Source organism: Eumetopias jubatus, unplaced genomic scaffold (assembly GCF_037043125.1).
Source record: "Eumetopias jubatus isolate StellerSeaLion01/CBP00866 unplaced genomic scaffold, mEumJub1_p1.0 scaffold_7, whole genome shotgun sequence".
Lineage (NCBI taxonomy): Eukaryota > Metazoa > Chordata > Mammalia > Carnivora > Otariidae > Eumetopias > Eumetopias jubatus.
Window position 1 is genome coordinate 16393844 of NW_028274813.1, and position 24240 is coordinate 16418083.

Sequence of the window (24240 nt, forward strand, 5' to 3'; positions counted from 1 at the left end):
CCACTATAACTCAGAAGGCATCCACTTTATATTCAAGTGCAATGTTAATGGCTTATAGTTTCAGAGATTAAGAATGGTTAGGAAAAATATTACTCCCAGTTCTTCATTTGTGTGTCAGGGGAGACAGGAAAATAAATTTATTCTAAAATAAGCAAACTTACTTTCATCTTTTCTCCATATGCCTTAGTCTTGTAACATTTGTTTTAGACTAAAGAATGCTGTGTTGCCAAATTGCTTATATCTTAAAATGTTAAAATATTCTCTTTGGGCTCACAAAAGACTGCAAAGTGTAAAATGCTTATTTATTGCTATTATCCTATAGCATAAAAATTAGCATGAAACAACTTGGTTGGGGGGGTGGAGAGAGACAGGGCTGGTGCTTGGATCTCTTCTGTTTGAATCTATACTCACACCCCAATGATAATCATCCCGCTTTATGGCTTTAAGTGGCATCTATATGATGACAACTCTCAAATTAGTATCTCCCGCCTAGACCTTTTCCTTCAACTCCAGACTCATATATTCAACTGCCTACTCAACCTCAACACATGGATAATGAACAGGCATATCGAACGTAACATGTTGAAACTGATTTCACTGCCTTCAACTTGTTTTTCCCACAGTCTTCCCATCTAGGTCAATGGGAACTCTACTGCCTTCCAGCTCCCGGAGCCCACAGAGCTCACTGTCTGACTACTTGGATAAAAATAATCGTGGCTTCCTTGATTCTTTCTCTTCTTTGGCTCTCCACATGTAATTTAGCAGCAGATCCTGCTGGTTGTACTTAAAGGGTAAATTCAAAGCCCATCAAGGTCTCACCACCTCTCCTGCTACCACTGTGGTCCGAGTGTCCATCAACAAATTCCATGCATGACCGCACAACAATCTTACTTGTGTGCTCTTCTTGGTCTGTTCTCAGCAAAAGAGCCAATGTGTCTCCCTTAAAACCTGGCTCCTCGGGTCACTTCCTTGCTCAAAACTTCCCAGTGGCTTTCCATATTGTCCATTGAAAACAGGGAAATTCTTTCCACTGTCTACCAGGCCCTGTATAGTCTGGTCTGTTCCAGCTTCTTCCTTTTCCACCACACCGAACTTTTGTTGGTCCTTGTCCATGCTGGACACAACTTCGTGAAATATTTTCTAGCACATCGCTGGGCACAGAGTAAACAGCTAGCAAAGGTTATTTTGAGTGAATGAATGAAAGAAAGAAAAAACAAAGATAAGTCTGGAAAGCCTTTGGAATATTTTAGTTGTTCCTGGACCCTAATGTGTTCTCACTTGATATATTTTTTTTTAATTTAGATATTTCTGATATTGTACTGTGCAGATTGAATTGCATGATTGTTCTAATCAACATTTTTTTGGTGACTACTATGTACCAGGGATTATATGAATTGGCCCCAGGTATAAAAATAGCATCCCACGTGCTACTTGGCCCAGAAACTAGAGATCTTACATCTGCCTTCTATTTGTACCTTCTTCACATACGATGCATAAATCACGTGCCTGCTATGAATCTGATTATGGGCCTGGCACCAACTTATATTAAACAGAGGTGGATATCAGTTGACAGTACCAAAGCTTGCTTTGTTTGTTCCGCGATTTGATTTGGTTACCAACATTTAGAACTGGGGAATGGAAGTGTGGGAGGTGGTGCAAAAATATGTATTTCTATTTTCTCTTGAAAAATCAACAGACTTGGTAATCTTGGGCCTGTTTTTTAGCATTCTGCTGTGGATGAGCAATAGCTTCCCACTATCTTTGAAGATGGTTACCAGCTCCAGATTCTCAAAGGGGTTCACAATACAGGGGCGGGGGGGAAGAAAAAACAAGATAAAATAACATTTTTTCTTTTGAATATCTTTTGTATTTTGTAAAGCTTCTGCATATTGTGTTTCATGGTATCCTAAAGACAATCTTTCGGAGTAAATGGTGTTATCTGCAATTTTACAGCTAAAGGAGTGGAGTCTGAAGGAGTTTAATGACTTGTCTTAATGACTCAGCTTATAAGGAACTATCATCCTCCTCCTCATCATCATCATGGTAATTTACATTTATCAAGTACTTACTATGAGCCAAACACCGTCTTAAGTGTCTTTTATATGTAGATGCATTTAATCTTCCAATAACTCTGAGAAAGGCACTATTTATTCTTCTTATTTTCCAATAAGGAAATGAATGACTGGTAAGAGCAGTAACTTGCCTAAGGCTTCAAAGCTGGCAGTGATGGGGTGAGAATTTAAATTCGGATGGTCAAGTCCAGAGCCCAATTTTAACCACAGGTCTACAGTGCTATATTCAGCATTGCATAGGTCTACCTAACTCCAAAGACACTCTTCTTTCCATCATTACAGACTTCGGAGAGCACAGAGTGACATAGTGAACCAAAAGCAGATCCTCATGAACACTAGTGCAGAAAAGAAGCTTCTGGAGACAGTGGAGAGAACTCTAGTGTCCTTCTTCGTGGGAACTATAAATCTACATGGGGTCATTCTGCCCATGCTTTCACCACGCCTTGACCATATAGTCTGCCTTAGGGGTATCTTCCCATATCTTCATGGGAACTCCTTCAATTAGGGGTGTGTATGTGTGTGTGTGTGTGTGTGGGGGGGTGCTTCCCTCTGAATCCCTAGTGACTACACCTGTGCCTGGTATCCTATAGATATCTTATTACAGAATGTTTTCTGTCCTGGCTTGAAAATTGACTGACTTTTTCATCTTTCAAAATTTCTCAATTTGACCAAATTGAACACTGTTAAAAGTAAACACAAAAGAAGTTTAGTGTGCCCTAAATGCTCAAGGCAAACATGAAAGTAGTACTATCTGACTGCATAGTCTTATATGTCCAGGAATGAATGGTATACTCCCAGTTAAAACCTCACTTAAAATGAATGTGTCTGAGAATAGATATCTCTCAGACTACAATTTAGCTGCCATGAGCCCCCATTTCTAGTAGATTGCATTGCTCTTAGGGAACTCTTAGGGAGTTATCAGGGTCTAACTGGGTGTCTGTGTTTCATTTTTAACAAGCCAGGTGAGCAACATGGTACGTCAGCCATTTGATAGGAAATAACTGTTCATGCCTTCTACTTGTCATGTCCACTCAGCAGATTATCTCTTCCAAGGCGATCAAAAGGGTAGAGTTCATTTTTAATTGGTATAATTCCTCCTAAAACTCAACTGGAGGGACAACAGTCTCTTTTTGGCTCAATTCCTTTATGTTGTTTAGGGAGTTCAGATTTTTAACACATTATGATCAAAATATTCTTCAAACTAGGTCATCCTAGTTGGCACTAATTTTTTCTTTGGTTTATTGAATGCTTTTAATCAAATCAAGGCCAAAAGGTGAGCTGAAACCTAGTCATTATGATTTTTGCTCTTCCTTTGTCACTCCACCTCTGCTGACATCAAATGGGAAGGAAATAATCTTACAAATATTCTGTGAGAGATCCTCCAAAGCTAATAATTTTCTCTAATTCCATCTTATCCTCCAAATTGAGGACGATGTAAATGAAACTTTAAGAAGTCTTCCTACAACACTCAATAGAAATGTATTGAGTAAGTAATGCATGTGAATGAAGATTCCCAAGTTTTTCCAGGCATCTCTTGAATCCCCATTTCCCCTTGTCTTGAATCCCTGTTTCTAAGGTTGAGCCGTATGATTATAGTGTCATTTCCAATTGAAGGTATATTAGTTTCCTGAGGAAGTAGTAACAAAGTAGCACAAACTCTGGAGGCTAAAAGTCAGAAATCAAGTTGTCTGGAGAGTAGGTTTTCTCTGAAGAGTCTAGGGAAGAGTCCTGCCTTGCCTCTTCCCAACTTCTGGTGGCTCCCAGCAACCCCTGGTATTTCTTGGCTTTATAGACTCCAATCTCAGCCTTTGGCTTTACAAGGCCTTTTCCCCTGTGTGTTTCTATCTCAACATCTCTTTCATTTTTTACAAAACAGTGATAATATATCAATTTATTTATTATTTATTTTTTTAATTATGTCATGTTAATCACCATACATTACATCATTAGTTTTTGATGTAATGTTCCATTGTTTGCGTATAACACCCAGTGCTCCATTCAGTACGTGCCCTCTTTAATACCCATCACCAGACTAACCCATCCCCCCACCCCCTTCCCCTCTAGAACCCTCAGTTTGTTTCATCTTTTTCTAAAGACACCAGCCATTGGATTTAGGATCCACCCTTACATATGACTTCATTTTAACTAATTATATCCGCAAGTACTGTATTTCTAAATAAGGTCACATTTTGAGGTTCTGGGTAGACATAGATTTTAGGGGAACACTATTCAACCCCTTACAGATGGGTATCAGGAAAGGGCACACTAAATTTAAGCCTGAAATGGAGAGTAGTTAGATATACTAGTAGTGTGAAGTTTTATGTTTATTTGGCTAAAAGTTTCCTGTGTTTACTGTTTGCTGTAGTTTTGATGTCATAGGCTAAAATTTTCTCTAGTGTCCTCATTTTTGTCTCCCTCTCCGTTTTTGGGTTTTCCTAGAGATTCCTTAAATGGGATCTGTGACTTGAAGCTCTTTTAGTTATAGTTTCCTGTGATTTTCCAGGACCCCTGTCAATGTGGTGTAAGATTTTAGGGAAGCCGAAGCATTCTATAATCCTATGATTAGTCTTTAGTCTTTCAATGAGCCTGACTTGGATAATTCCCTTCTTCCACGTTGAAGGCTAGAGGGGGCTGGAGTTGGGTCTTTCCCTTCACCCTCCTGGAATGCTACAGGGGGTTGTATTCCAATATCTTTTTTCTTTCCAGATTGTTAGGCTTTGGTAAAATCCCAGGCTGGTTAAATGCTGATAAAATAGTTTCTCTTAAGGGCAGGCCTTGTTGAGGAGAACAGAGAGCTCTGGGTATATTTCAGAATGGTTATGTTTCCTCTCCTTGTGCTAGAAGCATGAGGGTTTTCTCCACAGTGAGAATTTGGTAGGGTTTCTGGATGTGAAACTCACAAGTGTGCCCCACCCCGGTACCCCTCGGAGTTTTAAATTCTCATAGCAGTCTATTCTGAGTATCTAGCAATTCTTTGATTATGGTTTAAACTATTCCTAAGAATATTGGCTACAGGTGTGGGCTGCTTCTTTTCATAAGCTGTAATTTTCTGTATTTTCTTGTCTGTCTCTCCAGTTTTCAGGGTAACAGTTTGCCCTATAACCTCACTTCTCTGATAGATTAAAGAAAACTTGTTGGTTTTCAGGTTGTTCAGCTTTTTTCTTGTTGTGAGGACAAGGTTAATGACTTCTAAGTTCTACATGTTGGATCAGAAACCCCAAAGGTCTGAAATGAAGATTATGATAATAATAACAACCTACTTCTACTGTGTGCCAGACTTTCTAACGCTTAATGACAAATCAATGACATTTTATTATCTATTATTCCAATTGTAGAACTTGAAGCTCTAGTAACTTTTCATGTAATAAACTAGGATTTGAAACAAAATAACTACAACCAAATGGTAACTGCCATGTTACACCATGAGCAAAAAAGCCTTGTCTCTTGTGTCTACTTAAGAAATCAGGATAAGTCTCATTACTTCACAAGGATAAGAGATCCATATTTAATAACATAGATGTAAGGCTCAAGTGTTCAATGAATAGACTAGATGTGCATCAAGCATTTTAGTTACTGTTTCTGTGAACCAAGCTAGAGAAAAAATATGGAGGATTCTTCATAGCTAACAACTGGAGATCTTGTGGTCCTCTAGAGTGACATCATCAGCACAAAATTAAATCAGTGCAACTGAATGAGCAGTGGTTCTGTATGGGAGAGCCCTGCATGCTGATTCTGAATCCTGGATTCTTGCCCTACTCTTCTACTTACCATGTTGGCACAGAACATAGGTCATACAACTCATCTGGGTCTTGGATTTCACACTAGGGAAATAGCAGGCAATCCTCTCAAGTTCTTTTTTAGTCTAAGATTCCAAGTATTGATTTGAAACAAAAAAAAATGTATAGCTTGAGAAAGGTAGGAAGGACAGAGGGTGGCTTGAGGTGATCTGTATAGAACAATGTATATTTTGAACCCTTATACTCATTAGGAAAATCAAGTAAAGCCAAGGCATTAATTATTAAAGTTTATTTTTTTAAGATTTTATTTATTTGACAGAGAGAGAGAGAGAACACAAGCAGGGGAAACAGCAGAGGGAAAGGGTCTCCACTGATCAGGGAACCCAGTGCAGGGCCCAATCCCATCCCAGGACCCTGGGATCATGACCTGAGCTGAAGGCAGGCGCTTAACCCACTCACCCAGGTGCCCCAAGGTTTACTGTTTATTATGTTTAAACCGAGCTCGTCCGTATAGCTGTCTGGTTCCTTCTTCATCCAACAATGTGTCCTAAAGCATTTTACCCCATTAGCAATAGCTGATATTCATTATTTGCTTCTTAAGACAAAAACCCAAAACTCAACCTATTTCCTTAAAAAATGATCAGTGTACCCCTAAGGTAATTATTTGTGGCCCTAGAGAAGGCTGGTATTAAGATGGAGCACATGTTGTTTGACAATCTTTCCCTCTAATGCCTTGGTATGTAGAAATTAAAAAATTCTGGGAAAGGCAGGCCCAACTGCATGGTACTCTGGGAATTTCTTGAGACAAAAGGGCTCCAGACCACCATTCCTTTCCTTTTTGAGCCGTATGATTAATAGAACCTATCTCAAGATTGACATAGCTTTAAGTGAATTTGGTGAGAAATAAAAGACACTGATCTTCATGGCACTTTCTCATAAGAACACTTGATAGCATATGATTGAGTTGCTTGAATTGTTGACCCAAGCTCTACATCCGGGCCTGATAATCATAAGGAATTGCTGATTCTCTTAACCCAGCCATTTGGTATTATGGATATACTTTGTCATTACTGTCAGTGAATATAAATTTTAAATAAAGTATCATAGTAAAACGAGTAGAAACATGGGAAGAAGTCTGCACAATATAACTAAGAGACAGAACCTTCTCCTTGTTACCATCCCACTTCCTGGGAGACACAGTGACTTCAGCAGAGGCATGAGCATAATAGTAATACACCCAAAGCCAGCCTGCTTCATTATTGAGGCTCATGGTGATGACAGAGAATTTCCACTTCTACCTCTAGTTGGTCCCAGTAGGTTCTCACCTGGTTCCTCAATAGTGAATTCTTCCTCATTGGCCAGAGTTCCTTGGTTATGACACAGGTTCTTCCACAGTGGTGGTAGGGCAAGCTGAGAGTCTTGTTCTGAAGAAATCAACTCCTGATGGGAGTGGCACTGAGTTTCCAGGTAGAGCTCCTGACTTCTCCTCAAACAGGGATCCAGGAATCATGATCAAGAACGAATTGTATGGGGCACCTGGGTGGCTCAGTTGGTTAAGCGACTGACTTTGGCTCAGGTCATGATCCCAGAGTCCTGAGACAGGACTGGGCCCCACATTGGGCTCCCTGCTCTGTGGGGAGTCTGCTTCTCCCTCTGACTCTGCCCCCTCTTGTGTTCTCTCTCTCTCACTCACTCTCTCTCTCTCAAATAAATAAATAAAATCTAAAAAAAAAAAAGAAAAAGAACGAATTGTATGAATATGCATCTTGGGGAATGAAACTGACTTGGGGGAAGCAGGGATATTCTTGTCATGTCCTGATAGGAGTACTAAGTTATGTTAGTTGGTAATGAAAAGATACGTGATTTATTTCATACTCCAGACCAATAAAGTGGGACATGCTAATTATGCGGCAGACCATTATGTCTTTAAAGCTCATTGCCATGCAGTATAACAACCTGACATTAATTTTGTGACTAATTATTTTAATGTAGAGAACAAATGGATAGATTTTGGAGCCAAAACCTGGGTTCAAACGTGGGCTCTACCACCTATTACCTTTATGACCTTGGCCATATATTAAATCTCCTACCTTTCTTCTCTCAGCCCCCAAAAGTGTGAACTCTATTTCATAGAGTTGTTGCAAGACCTAATCAAGATAATGAAAAGTACTTAGAATTGTCCCTGATCAGGGACTAAGTCCCTAATAACTCTTAGTATTATTATATAGGTGCATCTTCCATAAGCAAAAAATACATTTTTAAGGCATAATTGCATCTTAGAATTGCCATTGTACATAAACGTGCTTCTAAATCTGTCATCAACTGAGCAGTATAGGCCAGTTGAGAATGCATTCCTGCTTAATGAGAGAGCCCTACACCACTGGATAAATCCGTTCTTTTACTAGGAAAGCAACTGGTGGCTGTGGCCTAGGTCAGCCAGGATCTGAAGTCCACACCATCTTGGGTTCTCAGGAGACAGAAGTGGGCCGTTCTTCCCTGTTGCCCTGTGCCCGGCATCTGTTAATTGAGAGAGAGGCAGATGTATGAGATACATAGTTTAGTGTTGAGCGTCAACGAGAGATTCCCCCAGAGAAGTTTAAAAAACCTATTTTGTTTGGAGTCAGGCCTTCTAAACCTGACTTCGTTTTTCCAGCTGCATCTAAATGGGTGTGTGTGTGTGTTTATCTTCAGACCTTTCCCCTTTTTCTCAGAGTAACAGGCCAGAGCTCACATTTTTCACCCTGTCTTGCAAAGAGGTGTTTGGAGGAGGATTGTTTTTCTTTTGCTCTTTACTGGGTCCAATTTTTTTTTTTTTTTAATGATGAGTTCTTTTCCCAGGGCCTCTTCTAAGGTAGCAACCTGAGTTAAATTTTAGGAGCTCTGGTTTGTAAAGGAAAAGCAAGGTGTCTGGGACTGAATTTCAGTCAGGCCTTTCCCAGTGAATAATAACATCAAAACAGTCAACTTCACCAAGACCCTTGACACTCGCATTTTTTCTAACATGGAGTTAGGAAAACCATCAGAACTGTAGAGGAAATATACAATCATTTGAATGTAAGAGTCAACAGTTATTTTCCTGCAGTCGTTTCTGAGCTCTTTCTTCAGCAATGAGGAAATATAAAACATATGAAAAGAGAGTAAATATTGTGATAAGATAAGTGGTAATTCCTTAATGAAAAGCACTTAGTAATCACCCCTTTTTCTTTAAAAAGCAAAACAAGAAAGATAATATTTTAAGACTACATTTTTTAAATCTCTTTGTTAAAAGGCCAATTTTGTGTAAATGCCTGTTAATATGAGCTTTTATCATGCAAAATCCCAAGGTTTCTTTGGTCCATTATCTACAAGTTAGAAATAAGAATCACATGTTGTTGAAACCAAACATCTGTTTTTAGGGAACTGCATTATAAAACTCCAGGATTTCTATTGCCTTGTATTTTAAACAATCTTAAAATCTCTTATATAACAGTTATTTATTCATTCTTCAAATATTCCTTGACTGCCTATTAAGTACTCCTAGTCAACGTCCCAGTTGGAGTTGGAGAAACACATGTTTTTGACCCTCTCTGAGGTCAAAGACTAGAGGGAAAGAACTATTTCTGACACTTTTTACTTAAATATTTAGTGATCTCTGTCATATCATGAAGTTATTGAAGGTAGGGTTAATATATAAATTTTTATATTCTCCCTGGCACCCAATACAGTACTGGCAAAGAACAGACTCAACTCATGTTGATTAGCACAGTGTTAAAGATATTACTCTGTTTGATGATTCTTTTCAAAGAAATGTGCAATAGTGCAGGAATAATACGGAGATTGTGATCAAAAGCCAGTTTGTTATATCTCTTCCAATTTCTCTGAAACTCTATTCAGTCATTTGGTGGAGGCAGTTTCCATCTACTCTAGAATAAAATTTTCCAGGGGATCTCATGACTTTGTCTCATTTTTCTTAGGACCTGTCAACATTTAAGTCATAGAGTCTCAAAGCAGTAGTTAGATCATCCAGCCAGGATAAAAATTAAAGCCTGAACTTGACATAGGATTAAAAATTTCCTTCCCTACCTCCGAGCTGATTCAGTTCAAATCAGAGACCACAGGTGGGGTCTTCACCTTCTTTTTCCTGCTCACCTTCTGCCTTCCTTGCTAGTTGCCCTTTGTCCCTGCCACGATCTCCCTAAGTGTGTGTCTGTGTTGAGGGGGTAGGGAGACAGGGAAGGATGCACAGCTTACCTGGCCATGTTCCACCCTCTCTGGGCCATGGAGATTAGCAATACTGTCTGCCCCCTTCTCTCGTAACACCTGCATGGGATGTTTAGTAGTTCCCTGCAAGGCCCTTCTCTACTATAGCTGTCCTTTCTTTGTCTTGAACTTCTGTGGTATGGTACACATCCAGCTGTTTTCTGTTGCCTCTCCTTCACCTTCTCGAGGGGTCTATGGACAAGATCTAAGGAAGATTTCATACTGGTGCTCTCAGAAATAGGGCCTCCATCTGACTTCAAGTAAGTGAGAGGCACTTTGATATTTGACAGTTTAGGAGAGGAAAGACTTCTCTTCTACCTTCCTAGTTTCTATGACTAGTGTCTTTGAATTGAATTGACAAAGACAGGTTAGAAGGAGAAAAAAATGTACAAATTTTATTTGATGTTAATATTTGTATATGGTGTACGGGGCTTTATAGGAAGAGATAAAAACTCCAAGGAAGTGGTTATGTATTATTTTAACAAAGAGTGCTAGGTTATGGAGATATGATAAAAGAAAAAAGGATTGGGCTAGGGTTGGCAAATTATGGGAAGCATGTGGGGGAAAATAATGGAAGATGTAGGTTATTTTGGTAAGGTTTGTTTGTAAAGACTTATCTCTGCAACCACTTCCCATCTCCAGTAATAAGAATGTTCTTCTCTTTCTGATACATGGAAAGCACATGTCTCATGTGAAACTTATGCCCTGCTTTTAGGTAGAAAGGAGGGAGGCAGAGAAGCTTCCTATATCTGCTGTTTCTCAATTGATTTCAGCTCAAAATAATGAACATTCAAAGTGGCATACTTTGGAATGTTCTGTTCTGTTCAACAGACTCCCAGGGGCAGGAACCCCAGGATCACAACACTCTCCCAAGTTTCCAAGTTGGCCTCCCAATTCATGAATCTGGGCACCACTGAGTTTCCAAGCAGGAGTCAGAACCAGGTCCACAGTGTGATGTAGTTTTCTTGTAAGATCTGCACTATGACTTCTGTGTCTCCTCAATATGTTTGGGGGCTTTCTGAGTATTCTTTTTGGAATCTCCCCCCATCCCCCACCCCCCACTGCCCCTGCGTGTGCATGCACACACACACACACACACACACACACACACACACACACACACACAGGTATACACATATGCAACCTCTGGGCTTGAAATTCGAAAGTAGCAAATCTCCCCTTTGTTGCAAAAAAAAAAAAAAAAATAGTCACAACATGTCAAGAGTTCTCTCCAGAGAAATCTCTCTCCTCATCTTTTCTCTATCCTTTATCACTCTGAGGGGTTCAGGCATGGTGGAGCTATTTCATCCTGTGCCTCACACAAACTGAGACAGAAGGTCCAGGTCTAAGGTCTCAGCTGTGGTACTGACACAGCTCACCAGGTCCCCACTTTGCTTCCTCTAAGAGTTACTGTGTGTGCAGTGAGCAGTTTGGCTTTGTGTGTCTGTAAGGGGGAATTATCCAAATGACATTTACTGCTTGCAACGTGCTCTAGTGTGACTTCAGAGAGTAATATCAATTAGGTTTTCAGGTTCCCTGAAAATAGTGATTATAATAACTGTTTGGGGTTTGATGATAATGGCCTATGGAGAAAAAATACAAGTAGTCCTCCCCCATTCAGAGGCTGAGAATCTTTTATCTGGAACATGGGTAGGCAAATTATAGTCTATGAGCCAAATCTGACCCATCACTAGTATTTTTTAATAAAGTTTTATTGGAACACACACATGCTCATTTGTTTATGTACTGTCTATGGACTCTTTTGTACTACAATGGCAGGATTTAGTTGTTGCAGCAACGATCATATAGCCTAATATATATATATACCATCTAGCCCTATGGTGAGCTCTGATTTGGAAGGACTCCCAAGTTGATTACTATGTTAAATACACAGGAAGTGCTTCCATGAGAATGGTCCTTCCCCCAGATGCTAAAATAAGAAAAACAACCTGTTCCATTTTAATTCTACTGCTTTGCTGAGAAACAAGGGATCTTACTGATGTTTCTGTCCAGGAACCCGTTTCACTTGATTTTTCTTGGGTTGGATTTTTTCTGGATTGCTTCGAGTTATAAGTCTTTTTTTCTTCTTGAAACTGTGGATATACTTTCCATTTACTGGTTCATTTAGTAAATATCATTTGAAGACCTGTCCAAAGGCAGGTACTGGGCTATGTGTTAGGGATATAACATGAAGCAGATCAAAGGACTTGCATACTTAAGTCTCTTGGGATCTCATAGAGAGGTAGATCATGAACTAGATGGTTACAGGACATTAAGGAGCTGTTGAAGGAGGCTCCTCATGCAGTTTTATGGGGTTGCACATGGGGCATCTTCAAGGGCCTAACAGAAGAAACAGGGACAAAGATGAGAGCTGCTGACCGAGCAGAGGTTAGGCAGCCAGGTGGAATTAGGAAAAGAAAAGCTATTTTCAGGTAGAGAGAACAAAAAGCTCAGAGCCTGGAGGAAAGCATGCCACAGTGAATTTGAGAACTAGAATCAGCAGTGCTTCCCAAAATTTTTCACTTATGGAACCCATAGAAACTGATAGCATTTGTATGCCATTGGATTAGTTAGGGGATTCAGAGAAATAAAATGTATATATTGAGATTATTAAGAGAAATTGGCTCATGAGAATATGAAGGCTGGCAAGTCCAAAGTTTACAGGGTGGGCCAGCAGTTTGGAAGCCCAGGAGAGGTGATAAGCTGCAATGCCAGTCTGAAAGCTGGCAGGAAAGAGTCCTAGGACAACCCCAATGTCTCCACTGGAATCTGAGACTGTCTTCCATAATAGCAGGAAGAGCTGATCTCATGATAAAGTTTAAAGGCAGTTTGCTGGAGAATTCTCTCTTGTTAGAAGAAGCCAGTGTTTGGGCTGATTGTATTTTAAACAATCAACTGATTAGATGAGGCCTACCCACATTGTGGAAGGCAATCTGCCTTACTTAAAGTCCACTAATTTAAATGTTAACCTTATCCAAAAGCACCCTCACAGAAACACCCAGAATATATTTTACCAAATATCTGAGCACTCTATAGCTCATCCAAGTATACACATAAAATCAACCAGCATAACCACTTTGGAGCAACGAAAAGAGAATGCTTGTGGTTCAAGCCACCAGTTTGGGTATTAACTCCCTCAGGTTATGAGAGCATTGTATTTCAACACATTTGTAATCCTCCTGTCATATCACAAAGCCACGTTGAATGATTTGCATTTTATTAGGAGAAAAATGCACTCATTGAGAAGTTTTACTTTTTGAATTTACTCTCCATTTGACTTTCCATAGAGAAGAGAGTAAGAATTGCATATGGGAACTTTTGTTGATCAGGTCTATAAATGGCTCCCCTAACTTCCACTCACATTCTAGCACCAGAACTCAGTCTCAAGGCCACACATAATTGCAGAGAGAGTGACAGCTGTGGCCTGCACATATGCCCAGGAAGAAGAGACGCACTTGGATATTACAGAGTTGTAGCAATCTCTGCCAAGAAAGAACAGTCAGAGAGGGAGGAAGAGAGCAAGGCTTATTGTGGGAGCCAAGGAGAGGTGAGAGTTTCAAGTTTCCTAAATTTTCATTCTATTATGTTCAGATAGCATAAGTTCTTTTGTAACTATTCTAGTTATTATTGGTGACTCCAGTAAAAAGAATTTGATTATAGTGGCTGAGAGAGTGGGTCAGGGGATTAAGGAATGAATGAGAAAAGAAGTGGAGAAAGCAGGCATAGCTTTAAAAAAAAAATATGTTGAACATAGGGAAATCAGTGGGGGTATAGCTTTAATGAGTCAGCAGAAAAAAATGTGGGTTTTTTTATTTGTTTGTTTGTTTGTTTTGCTTTGTTTTAAGGGTGGGATAAGCATATTTATAAGAGGGAGAGGAGATAGAGTGGAGATGGAAAGGTCAAAAGGCGGGAGAAAGGGATATGATTTGTAGAATGAGTTTCTAAGGTGATGCTATTTAACCTCTAGTTAGAAGAATCTGCTTTTAAAGGAAAAAGTCAACTTTTCTTTTTTTTTTTATAGATATTCTGAAGCTCATATAAGTGAATATTTAAGATGATGAGGGAATGACCAAATGTTTCTTAAAGACATTTGAACAGTGTTGGAGTGGAACAAAAAGGGAAAGTGAGGAGATTCAAATCGCATGAACTATGTGTTCTTGGAAATAATGGGGTTCTGGGCAAGTTCTGTGAGAACTGAGGAGAGCTGTGAATATCTGGAAGAGTCTCACTGGGGAAGAAGGAGAAAGAAAGAGGTCAAGAAAGCATTGAGATGCTGTGGAAGTTAGACATCCCACTTTTGGAATAATGACCTGAGGAGCTATGTGTTTCCTTCCAGGATCTCAGACCGGAAGAGATCAAGGTGAGGGCTCTAGGGATAGAGACCAGGAAGCAGAAGGGCTTCAGATGAATGGGTGATGGGTTCTGAAGAGGTTTATCCCTGAATAAAGTGTTGGAAAGACTGAATGAAGATACGCCAAAGAAAAGGGGTGACTTCCCTCTTGCTCCCTTACAGAACAGAGTTGCTCCAAGTATAGTTGGGGACTAGCTGTACAAGAATGACTTGAGTGCTTATTGAAAGTGTAGATGTCCATCTGAGAGAACAAGGCAAGCTTCCTTGCCTTTCCAGGAAGCTCTGAGGAGATTCTTAGACACTGACATGGAAAAATACCTGCTGGAGACCACGGTCAGATTCTGGGCAGGTGTTTGAAGGGAAAGGGGATGAGACAGGCGGTCCCAGGCCCTTTCTGCCCAGCCAGAACTTTGACTGCTCTTCCCCTCCTGTTTATCCATAGATCTTATTGTCAGGAATAGCTCCATGTGCTTTGACCACATGCAAAGGCTCACAGCTCCTGGGAATGGGTTTCTAACAGAGAGAGAACAGTGAATTACAGAGTTAGATCTAATCAAGATACAAGGGAGAAAGTTTTCTCTTTGCTTTCTAAGTTATCCCAGAGAGAAGTCCTGATTTCAATGTGCAAACAGATGCCACAAAAACAAAAACAAAGTGGAATGAGTGATTGAAAAACCTATGAAGCAGCATTCTGAGGGAAGGCAGGGTTTAACCGTTGTACAGGGACTCATTTCAGAGGCCTTTCTCTTCTCAGAGAGGAAAAAAAAAAAATACCTGCTTTGGGAGCTCATCCCCATCCTTTTTTAAAAGAAGAGTGAAATACAAGGCACAAGTAATCAAGTGAATATAACTAAGCTTCTCCAGAACTGGGGAAATTCAAATTGCTGAGTACTGACCATCGATCCACATACCCCCTCATGCATTTATTCACACAGCCAGTCAGTGTCTCTTAGAGTCTCTTGAGTGGTTTCTAGATGCCAAATAACATGCATAAAGCACAGTCCCTGCCCTGGAGGAAGTCATAGTTCAGTCTGGGAAAGAGATAGGGAAACGCCTGATGAGCATGTGGTATGGGCCAGCAGTCATTGTGGGGCATGCAGAGGAGAAGGGGGCACAGCACCCTGGTGATGCCATGGAAGAGGAAGGCTTTAACCTGGTCTGGAAATACAGGTAGAAATTCACTAGATTTCGGCGCTGTTCAGGAAATATTCAAGCAAGGACATAGTTCAGGCAATATATTTCTGCCATTTGTGCAAGGAAGATTTTTGAGAAAGTTTGACATTTTATTATTATACCTTCCCTTTACCAGAACTTATTGGAGAAGAGCAAAATTGAGATGAAGCAAGACAAAGAGTTGGCTTTCCTTTACCGAATAACCTGCAGGAAAAATAAGATTGGGCCTTCATTTTAGCCTTCCAGCCACACAACCAAAATAATCTGGAACCTCGGTAATGAATTTACAAAGCACTCTCACTTTGAAAGAGGGCTCCAGACGTGAGAGCAGGCTGAACAAGTGAAGTCGAAATGGGAAGGACTCCACGACAGGCTATGAAGGAACAGAGACAGTGCCAGAGTGATGGGCTGAGGAACTTTGCGGATATAGGTCTCCATTACCGACAGGGCAGGAAGTCACATGGAGGATTTAAGGAGAAACTAGGATATTAAAAAAAAAAAAAAAATGACCACAGCTATGGAAACAGTAGAATAACCAGAAAAGCACTCTAATGTGCCCAGTGAGTGAAATAGGAGAGGTGATATCAGAGTCTTTGTGCTTTCCCCAAAGAGGCGATCAGAACAGCGAAGGCCGGCTGGCCAGGATGCTGGAGCCTGGATATTCTGAATTGACTACACGTGTAGGCTCACCTTCGACCTCTGTTCTGCAAATCTGGTGTCCCAGGGAGGGAGACCTTCTTAATGATTGCTCTCAAATTCACGGGAACTGAACAGAAAGACATTTTTCTTGGCATTCTCTAATATTTTCACACTTTCTGGCAGATTTTTCCACCAGAAGAACAGAAAGTGAAAAGACCAGCGGAAGTCTCACACGTGTTTGGATCCACAGATGCCCACTTCTACGTGACCTCAGAGAAAACAGAATCCAGCCTGGGAGCTGTAGGTAGGGAATACATTGCAGTTAACTTCTTTTCCCTGGGAAAGGGGAAGTTTTATATCTAGCCTCAAACGTGCCTGTGCGTGTGTGTGTGTGTTAATTGTGCGTGTTCTCTAAAACAGTTTATTAAGTATTTTCTGACTGGAAAATAAATATTTGCTGATCATATATATTGCATGAGGGCACTTCAGAGCAGAAGTGGACATAGCTACTACACAAACATATACACAAATAATATGTGACAGGTTTGGGGTTTTTTCTCCTCTCCAGGTTTAAAAACTGTGTTAGGCATCCAGATACGGGGCAGCTCTGTCTTTGCCTCTTCCCATGAGAACCTTGAGGGCTAAATGAAAATCTTGCTCCAAGAATTAAGGTAGCTTGGGCCAAAGAGCCTTGTGATAGAGAGGCTTGCCGTTATGCACGTTAAAGCCCATGAGCATTAGGATAACAATCTGCAGAAGCGCAAGGGCTAAATCTTGGGCAGAACTGTGTTCCGGCCCGAGCAGCAGCAGTAGAACCCATGCCGGGGACCATTCACCCTGATGCTCTGCGACGGATGCTACCAATTACCTCGGAAAATTCCTGGCATCTTCGGTCGGGATCAGTGGCGCTTTTTATTTCCCAGTGTGTTTTAGACCACTTCCTATACAAAGACCACAAATGGGACAATTATGGAAATAGATACTCTTTTAGAGCTGGAAGGGATTCTAGAAATAATACAAGCTTCAGTCTTCGCTTTGCAGATGGGTGACTGAAGTCCGGACAGGAGTACTGCTCTGCCCAGTGTCACAGAGCAGGCTATCACCAGGCCAGGCACAAAGCAAATGGGTGCTGATACCCAGTCCAGGCCTGTTTCTAGCCGGTATCTCTTCTTTGACCAACAAAGGCTCCTAGTCACCGAAGGAGGCAAAATCCAGATTCTACCACATGGCTCTTCGAGATCTGCTGACCCCCGTCTGCTTCTCTAGCTTTATTTTCCCTTGTTCTACCTTCCCCCTACTGCTACCTTCTTTTACCAAGTACTTTTAACTCCAACCACTTCCAACTTCCCACAGTTCCCTTAATATGCCATGAAATTTTGTGCTTTGAGTGACTTGCTGCTCCTACCTCTACACAGGCTGATTCTTCTCTGTTCAGCCTGTAATACTAAGACCACACGTGACCTTCTTCACGAAGCTTACCTACTTCCTGCTTCGTGGTAGGGAACCTCATCACAGTGCTCTCGACACACACCTCAAAGAATTTTCAAGAGCAGCAATTGGAATGGTTTGTAAAAATTGCTAGTCTCCCTCTTGCCTTACTAATTTTTGTATTCTTTCCCCAGTCCTTCCTTCCCTCAGCATTCGGCACAGGACCTGATACACAGCAAATTCTCCATAAATGCTAAATGAAGGAATGGATGAGTAAACCAACTGGACTCTAAATTGCCAAAAGGGGGTCTCATTGACGAAGACACTCCTCTAACCTGTAACCCATCACGGTCACAGAGGTAGTTCTTATGACCTGAGGGATCGCATATACGAAGTTCAGGCTAAGGTGATAAAATCTTTGTGGTTAGTAGCACAGACTTTAGAACCAGATTTCCTTAGTTCAAAGTCTAGTTCGGCTACTTACTTGCTAGTGTGTGACAGTTACTTGTCTTTTTTTGTCAATGGAAAATAATAATGGTATCTAATTCTTGGGAATTTTACAAAGATTAAATGAGTAGAAATATAGCTGTATATATATTCACTTAGAACAGATATTTGTCAGATGTTACATAAAAAATGAGAAAATGAACTTTTCTTCTTTTCCTTTTCCCCCTTTTATTTCTTAATAAAAGAACAGTTACTATCAATTTTAAGAAGTGGCAGTGTAAGTGGGAGGAGGGAGAAGCCAAGGAAATGCAAGACCAGAATAATCAGGAAAAAAGTACAACAAATGCCATATATTGATAATTAAGAGGTATGTTAGTGATTAAGAGTACAGATGCTACCAGATACACTATTTATTGTCTACAGTGTTGTGGTTACTGGACTACACCTTCCATATACATTATCCAATCCTTCGTAGGACTCTGAAAAATAGACATTACTATCCTCATTTCACAAATCACATCCCAGGTTCAGAGAAGAAATTTGTCCAAAGTTGCATAGCTGGTAAAATTCAGAGCTAAGATTTATTGTGGTCCAGAGTTAGGGTGTAGTCTATGGAGCCAGACCCCTGAGCTCAAAGCTATATCCACCCCACTACCCATAGCTGTGTGACCATGGGCGATTTGCTTAACTTTTTGATCTCTATTTCTTCATCTGTAAAACGAGTATAACAATACCCTATGTGTCATGAGTTGTTAGGGGATTACATTAATTAATACATGTAAAGTAGTAAGAATATTGCCCTGCATATATGATTACTCCTGTTCCATCAGAACAAGGCACCACTTTTGATAAAGTTACTCAGAATTTCCAAGGAGTTGCCTTTTTGTATTTCTCCTATCTACAGGGGTTAACAATTATCTGAAAATTTTAAATAATAAAAAGAAAAACAAAGAAGAAAGGGAACTGGTTCTGCCTCACTGGACTTACAGCAATACACAAAAACATCCCTCCTCAAAAGTCTGCTTCAGTAGAGTTAGCTAAATTTCTGATTTCATTGATGATTCCCAGCACTAACATTAAATGGAAATGCATGTTTGGGAATACACAATTCCCTGATGCTCCAGGAAAAGTCTTTCTGGTGTAAATGGGACTTTATTCTTTTTGATGGATAGGAGAAGACATTTTAGATGAGCAAGTAAAGGCTATTTGTCCTTAAGACCATGTCCATTTAATTTATTAGATAGAACACACAACTGCAGGAAGAGGGACAACTGCTGCGTCCAGAGAAGAGAATCTTTTACTGGTCTACTAGCTGACCAGCATTCAACAATGACCAGCATTTAAGCCAAGTGCTCATATGCACATAGAACAGCAACTGTTGATGACTTTCAAGACGGGTCAGCTCATCTGGTTCCATAGATCAACACCGTCAGGAGAGACCACAGAACACCATGCCAATATGCATGCAATCATCTCCATAGTACGCACACAATTCAACCACAGCAGAGGAAGGGCTTCCAGAGCAAATAATTTTTTTTTAAGATTTTATTTATTTATTTGACAGAGAGAGATAGTAAGAGCAGGAACACAAGCAGGGGGAGTGGGAGAGGGAGAAGCGGGCTTCCCGCCGAGGAGGGAGCCTGATGCGGGGCTCGATCCCAGGACCCTGGGATCATGACCTGAGCTGAAGGCAGATGCTTAATGACTGAGCCACCCAGGTGCCCCCAGAGCAAATAATTTCTATCCCTACTACCCACTTAACTGGATTTGATCCATTATACGTGCAGGGCTCCGAAACACTCTATAAAGGGTGACATAATTGCTTTTAATTAGTGCTTATTAAAAGCTTCTTCTTGGAACAACTTGAACAACACAATAAATAACTATAGTATTGAATTATAACCCAAAGAATTAAATATCCACGAATTCATATTGATATAAATTAATAACTGAAGAAATAAATGAAAGAGAAACAACTCTTCCTCACAGGAGAATTTCAATGAATAACTACGGAAAGTTTGAAGAAATTAGAAAATCACTATTAGAATGCCATAGTAATAATTTCCACAGACAAGAATTACCAATGGGCACCGAAATGAGTAAGTAAAAGTTTAGGCAGAAAAAGGAATATTTGCACAGTCTCCAAGTATCTCCTCCAAAATATCTAGTAATTACAAAGGAAAATTAGTAAATTTACAATGGAGAATCCCAGCAGATACCATCTTAACCAAGTAATCAAGTTGAACATCATTGCAACTACAATCAACATTGTTAATTCTTAGTTATAATGCATGGAGAAGGGCACATCACCTCCGTGGTATCCTTTTCAATAATGCATCACCTCAGGGCGCCTGGGTGGCTCAATCTGTTAAGTGTCTGACTCTTGGTTTCTGTTCCAGTCATGATCTCATGGGTCATGATCTCATGGGTAGTGTGATCAAGCCCCAAATCCCACTCAGCAGGGAGCCTGCTTGAGATTTTCTTCCTCTGTCCCTCCCCTGACTTGCACTAGCATGCTCTCTTTCACTCATAAATAAATAAATCAATAAATCTTTAAAAAAGTAATGTATAACCTCAACCAAATGATGAGAAAACATCAGACAAGCCCAAATCCAGGAACATTCCACAAAAATAACTGACCACTGTTCTTCAAAAGCCTCAAGGTCATAAAAGACAAGGAAAGACTGAGGACTTGTCACAGGTTACAGGGGATGTGACAAGTCACTACAATGTTGGATCTTGGATTGCATCTTGAAACAAAAAGAATATATAAGTAGAAAAACCGGTGGCATTCAAATAAGTTCTATACTTTAGTTGACAGTATTGTCCTAAGTTAATTTCTTAGTTTTGATAAAAATTCTATGGTTTTGTACAATACTAACATAAGAAAAACTGAGTATAGAGCACATGAAATTCTCTGTACTATTTTTGAAACTCTCCTGTAAGTCTAAAGTGATCTAAAAATTAACTCTTAAAATAAAGGATTTCTGAGAAGGACCACTTCCTATATTATGTTATGTAAGGTTCTTTCTTCCCTATTTTGAACCAAATATCAGAGAGCTCCTAGTCTTAATTCTGTGCAACTGCCATTGGAAGGATAATGTCTTGCTTTTTAAACTTCTAGTCATTGAAACAGAGGAGTCATGATGATACCAGAAACCAAGTAGGTCCTGTTCTCTGCTGTTCTATCTTAGCAAAGATTCTTTTTTATATGGGGCAAAGTGTGTTTTAGTCAACTAGTTTTTATGAAAAAAGTCACTGACATAAAATATGGGAGCTATAGACAAAAAGGAATTGGGTAAAAAAACAGCTTAATATTAAAAATAAGGTTCAGGCTAAAAAGAAGGCAATAACAGAGAAAAGAATTTATGGGTTGCTAGGGATTATATCTGTTAAAGAAGTCCCTGAGAGTCTGTGTGAGAGTTTGATTTAGCATTTCCCAGAGAATGTTCAAAGGACCATTAATCTTCTCAGATGTCTGGAAAACAGGGTTCCATTCAAAATAAGTTTGGGAAACCCCCACATATTCTGTATCTTCTTTTGAGGGTCAAAGCCATATTGGTAATTGCAAGCTATGGGAAGTTTTGGTGCTAGAAAAACAAAGAGAAACACAAAGTTAACTTTGCTTAAAGTACTAAACCCTAAACATTTGAAAGAAGAAATTTTTTGTATGCTATGTATTAACATTGTAAGGTGCTAGTATTCCACAGAGTTCAGAAAATACCATTCTATCACATACGTTTTCTTCTTCAGCTCCACACAGTAAAGAAAGCAAAACCGAAAATGAGAGACTTTATAGTGAGGAGTATGGTGCTTCCTCTCTTCCTATTCCTTCGAATTAAAATTTTGAAAGCATAAGATTTTCACATGCTGTGGAGAAAGAGGTTGGAGATGAACTGTGGAGGGAAATGTTAGGCAGCAAAATGAGATTTTTATGGTCTGAGAGCATTGATATACTGTTGAGAAATCTGACTTCTTCTTCTTCTTTTTTTTTTTAAAGTAAGTAGGAATTGTAATCCCCTTAGCATTCTGGAGCCACCAGATGGAACAAGAATATTACAGGGGTGTCTGGGTGGCTCAGTCCATTAAGCATCTGACTCTTGATTTCAGCTCAGGTCATGATCTCAGGGTCATGAGATCAGCCCAGTGCGAAGCCTGCTTAAGATTCTCTCTCTCCCTCTTCCTATGCCCCTCCCTACCCTCTCCCCTCTCTAAATAAATAAATTAATTAAAAAACGAGTACTATAATTTAGTACATAGGAACCATGTATTGATAGGAATGTTTAATTAAGCTACCTCGCCTGAAATTAACACTTCTCCCAATGTTCTGGATTAAATTGCACCCACTTTCAGTGTTCTGAACACTGTCATTATCGCTATTTTATTTCACTTTACTCCTCCTTATTCGAAATGACACCGACAATATGCACACTTAATATATTTGATATATAGAGAGTGACCTAAATATGAACTACTATTCCACACACGTGTACAGGCGCATTAAGGTTAAAAGCAAGGTATCTGGGCTAAAATAAAATTAGTGTGCCTCTAAGCTGACTACAGGGAAATTTTATTTCTTTATTTCTAATCATTTTCACATGGTGGAAATATTACTACTTATGATCCTAATGAAAATCTCCTAGTTTTCTGGCATTTTAGAAGTTATTTTAAGCTTCTTAAATTTCACCTGTTTGGAAAGAGAAGAAATAAATAAAAGTTGTTAATAATGTGAATTACGTTGTCGTGGCAACAACTTTTCCAGGTACTCTGCTCTTACACAACTATTAACCCTTAGTTTCTATTTAGTATTCAAGAGAAACCATGTTTCAGAAGGAAAAAAAAAATTGCCTGTCATCAAAAAGGACAAGACCCTCTATGTAAATTCAAATGACTTTCCCAAGATGAAAATAGCTTTCCAGTCCTAAAATGATTACAATTTGCATTTTTCATATTTCCTTCTTGGTTGTTTTTTATTCTTATGGGATATGAATCACTGAGATCAGAATTCACTATCCTGGCTGAAGGATTAAGTTGAAACTCGTGACAAAGACAGTTATCAAAATTTGTGCTCCTGTTTTCATAGTTTTGGTAGGAAAGTGGCCACATCATCAGGATGATGTTTCCCAGCCTGCCTTGCATTGACATGAGGCCAAGTGTTTAGTTCTTATCTGTGGAATATGAGAGACGGTGATGTGTTTTTCATTTCCATGCCAATGTATTTATGAGCTAGATATGCTTCCTCCATGTTGCATGTCCTTCCCCCAGGGGGATGCAAAGAACATTGAAGTTCTAGGGGACTGAGAGGGAGGCAGAGAATGGAAAGACCTGGCATCATCAATGCATCACCTGGAGAACAGCCCCACTGACCACGATTACCTGCATAGGTGGACTATATGAGAGAGAAATAAACCTCTATGTAGTCGAACCACTAAAATTTTGATGCGTTTTTTTAATAGCAGGCATTGTTACCTTACCTATCATATGACATTTCACTATTCAATTCATCTACAAATTCATTAAATGCATTAGGAAATAAATGGTCAGAGTTGCACACATTTACCCATTAAAACCAAACCAACAAACAAGTTTTACTGCACATGGTGATTGGGCCAAACCAATAAATGACTATGGTCCTCTTCAGGAATTTTTAGGTTGTGTGCTCCTAATGGTCATGTAGTTTCGTATCCAATAATTTTAGTTTTTGGTACCAAATTAACTAAATTAATTAGAGTACTGGTCCCAAAGTAAGCCTGACGCATTTTACTTACCATATGTTTAATATCGTTAAAGGGACAAAAGGATTACTGGCTAAAATTTCTTAGAAAGAGAGCCATTTTCCAGTAATTGTTTTTGGCCCCCAAAGCAAGAATTTACATTCATTTTATGAAACTCAGCCCATTTTTCCAGTCTTTTTTGCATCCTGATTCCTTTGTAACTAACATCTGTCCTACTGATCAGCTCACCTTATCTGAGTCCTTCCTGAGTCACTAAACAAAATGTTGAATAGGATGGAAAAGGGCTGCAAATATAATTATGTCGTGTGATAGAAAACATCTCCACAAAGTTGATCCTGACCGGTGTCAACCCATCACTTCTACACTTCCCTCTATCTATTGGGCAGCCCCATCTGTCTCCATCTGGAATGTTACCTGAA